This window comes from Canis lupus, unplaced genomic scaffold (assembly GCF_011100685.1).
Source record: "Canis lupus familiaris isolate Mischka breed German Shepherd unplaced genomic scaffold, alternate assembly UU_Cfam_GSD_1.0 chrUn_S344H504, whole genome shotgun sequence".
NCBI classification, from domain to species: domain Eukaryota; kingdom Metazoa; phylum Chordata; class Mammalia; order Carnivora; family Canidae; genus Canis; species Canis lupus.
Window position 1 is genome coordinate 14,681 of NW_023331271.1, and position 3,670 is coordinate 18,350.

Sequence of the window (3,670 nt, forward strand, 5' to 3'; positions counted from 1 at the left end):
CCTCCTGACTTAGAATGCTGCTACGTTCTCACTGGAATAAGAACGCAGCTAGTTGAAAGCTGGCTTCTAGGCATGCTTCCTCATGAGATATGAGCTAAGAGCAAGACCCTCATGCATCCTGACTGCCTGTAGACATCTCTCTTAATATCCTTATGTTACATGCTGGAAGAGGTTGTGTGAAAAGCATGTGGAAGTGTCAGGCCTGTACTCTCTGTATCTGCATTCCATACAGTGATTGCCAACTACTTGTTCAATGAGAGTGTAGCTAGGTTCTAACTCCCATAAATGCATGGCTAGCAGACATCTGCCTCCAAGGCATACACAGTCCTGAGAGATGAGCTTATGGCCTGTACCTCCCACATTCTGACGGTCTGTATGCTTCACTTCCGCAGGATTTCGTTTAATTCGGGACAGAAGTGGTGTGAGCAGCAAGTGTCTCCAAGGTTGATCCAGCTCCTAGTGGACAGCTGCCTCCAAGGCATACACCCTCCTGAAAGTTGAGCTTTCAGCCTCTACCTTCCACATGCTGACTGCTGTATGCTTCCCTTCCACAGGATTTCGTTTGATGTGGGACAGAAGTGGTGTGAGCAGCAAGTGTCTCCAAGGTCAGTCCAGTGCCTAGCGTACAGTTGCCTCCACGGCATACACACTCCTGATAGTTGAGCTTATGGCCTGTACCTCCCACATCCTGACTGCATGTACACTTCACTTCTAACAGGCCTAGGTTTGATGCGTGAGAGAAATGGTGTGAGAGGGAAGTCGAATGTGCAGGCCAGAAGACTGGTGTCTCCAAGCTCAATCCAGTGCCTAGCAGACAGCTGCCTCCAAGGCAGACTCCTGAGAGTTGAGATTATGGCCTTTATCTCCCACATGCTGACTTGCTGTACTTTGCTTCCTCGGGATTTCGTTCAATGCGGGACATTAGTGGTGTGAGCAGCAATTGTCTCCAAGCTCCATCCAGCGCCTAGGAGACAGCTGCCTCCAAGGCATACACACTCCTGATAGTTGAGCTTATGGCCTGTACCTCCCACATGCTGACTGCCTGTACATTTTGCTGCCACAGGATATCTTTCGACACAGGAAAGAAGTGGTGTGAGCAGCAAGTGTCTCCAAGCTCAACCAAGCACCTAAAGGACAGCCTCATCCAAGGCATACACACTCCTGAGAGTTGAGCTTATTGCCTTTACCACCCACATGCTGAAGGCCTGTATGCTTCACTTCCACAGGATTTCGTTCAATGCGGGACAGAAGTGGTGTGCACAGCATGTCTCCAAGCTCAATCCATCGCCTAGTGGACAGCTGCCTCCAAGGCATACACACTCCTGAGACTTGAGATTATGGCCTGTACCTCCCACATGCTGAGGGCCTGTACCCGTCGATTCCACAGGTTTTCGTTCAAGGCGGGTCAGTAGTGGAGTGAGAAGCAAGTGTCTCCAAGGTCAACTCACCGCCTAGCGGACAGCTGCCTCCAAGGCATACACACTCCTAAGAGTTGAGATTATGGCCTGTACCTCCCACATGCTGACTGCATGCAAGCTTTGCTTCCACAGGATTTCATTCAATGCGGACCAGAAGTTTTGTGAGTGGCAAGTGTCTCATAGCTCAATCCATCGACTTCCGAGGAATTCCTCCCTTAGTTTGGAGCTACATACTAACTTCCATACCTGAGAAGCTAGTTGAAAGCTGTCTCCCTGGGGAACTTCCTTCTACGAGTTGAGCTCACACGTGGTCCCTCCCAGTTGCACACTGCCTGCAGATGGACTTTCGAACATCCTCAGTAGAGATGTTGGTCAGAAGATGGTGGGAGGCAAGAGGCAAGCTGCGGGCTTGGAACGCTTGTGACTCCGAGTCCAGGAGAGCAGTTTCATGAAACCTCCTCACTTGGAATGTTGCTGCCTTCTCACTCCAATGAGAACGCAGCTAGTTGAAAGCTGGCTTCTAGGCATGCTTCCTTGTGAGAGCTGAGTTCAGGGCAGGACCCTCCTGCATCCTGAGAGCCTGTGGACTTAGGTCCTAATATCCTTAGGTTGGATTCTGGCAGAGGTTGTGTGAAAAGCATGTGGAATTGCCAGGCCTGAGGTCTTGTGTATCCGGGTTCAATACAGCATTTTCCAAACATTGTCTTCAATTAGAGTGGAGATAGATTTTAACTCCAATAAATGAGCGCCTAGGGGACAGCTGCCTCCAAGGCATACACACTCCTGAGAGTTGAGCTTATGGCCTGTACCTGCCACATGCCGACTGCCTGTATGCTTAGCTTTCACAGGATTTCATTCAATGCAGGACAGAAGTTTTGTGAGAGGTAACTGTGTCTTAGCTCAATCCAGCGATTTCTGAGGAATTACTCTCTTAGATAAGAGCTACATACGAACTTCCATATCTGAGAAGCTAGTTGGAAGCTCTCTCCCAGGGGAACTTCCTTCTGCGAGTTGAGCTCACACCCGGGCCCTCCCAGTTCCACACTGCCTGCAGATGCAGTTTCGAATATCCACACTAGAGAGGTTTGTCAGAAGCTTGTGGAATGCAAGTGGCAAACTGCAGGCTTGGAAGGTTGTGTCTCCAGGTGCAGTATAGCGGTATTCATGGAACCTCCTCACATAGCATGCTGCTATGTTCTCACTCCAACAAGAACGCAGCTAGTTGAAATCTGGCTTCTAGGCACGCTTGCTTGTGAGAGCTGAGCTCAGGGCAGGACCCTCCCGCATCCTGGCTGCCTGTGGAGTTAGCTCCTAACATCCTTAGGTTCGGTGCTCATAGAGTTTGGTTGAAAAGCATGTGGAGGTGGCAGGCCCGTAGTCATGTGTATCCGAGTTCAATACAGCAATTTCCAAACACCGTCTTCAATTAGAGTGGAGTTTGGTTCTTTTTCTGAATTTATTTTATTTTTTATTTTTATTATTTTATTTATATTTATTTTAATAAATTTATTTTTTATTGGTGTTCAATTTGTCAACATACAGAATAACACCCAGTGCTCATTCCATCAAGTGCCCGCCTCAGTGCCCGCCACCCAGTCCCCCTCACTTCCCCCCCACCTCCCCTTCCACCACCCCTAGTTCGTTTCCCAGAGTTAGGAGTCTTCATGTTCTGTCTCCCTCCCTGATATTTCCCACTCATTCTTTCTCCTTTCCCCTTTATTTCTTTTCACTATTTTTTATATTCCCCAAATGAATGAGACCATATAATGTTTGTCCTTCTCCAATCGACTTATTTCACTCAGCATAATACCCTCCAGTTCCATCCATGTCGAAGCTGTCCTGACCCCCAAAGCTGGGCTGAGATGAGTAAGAATATGGAGAGGGCAGCAAGTCACAGGAAACTGGAAACCTCCCGGCTCCGCAAGCTGCCAGCACCCTGGCCGAACAGGAGTGGCCTGGGGGCACCTGGGGGCCTGACTTCGTGGCCTGGCCCAGCCCAGGGCACGTCCGCTGAGACCTTCCCCCTACGAGGCCTCCTTTCGAAGAAGAGTAACTCCAGATCCCGGCTCAGGCTCACGGAGGACGCCGGAAAGCCAGAGACTTGGGGAAAACTTATTGAAACAATCGAATTTTGAAAAATATAAATGACCCATTCAGGAGGATGAAAGGAATTGAAGTCACCCAGCCCCCAGAGGGGTGGAGATGGCAGAGGGTCTCCCCCCGCCCCCGGGGTCGTCCTCCGCCTTTCTGCC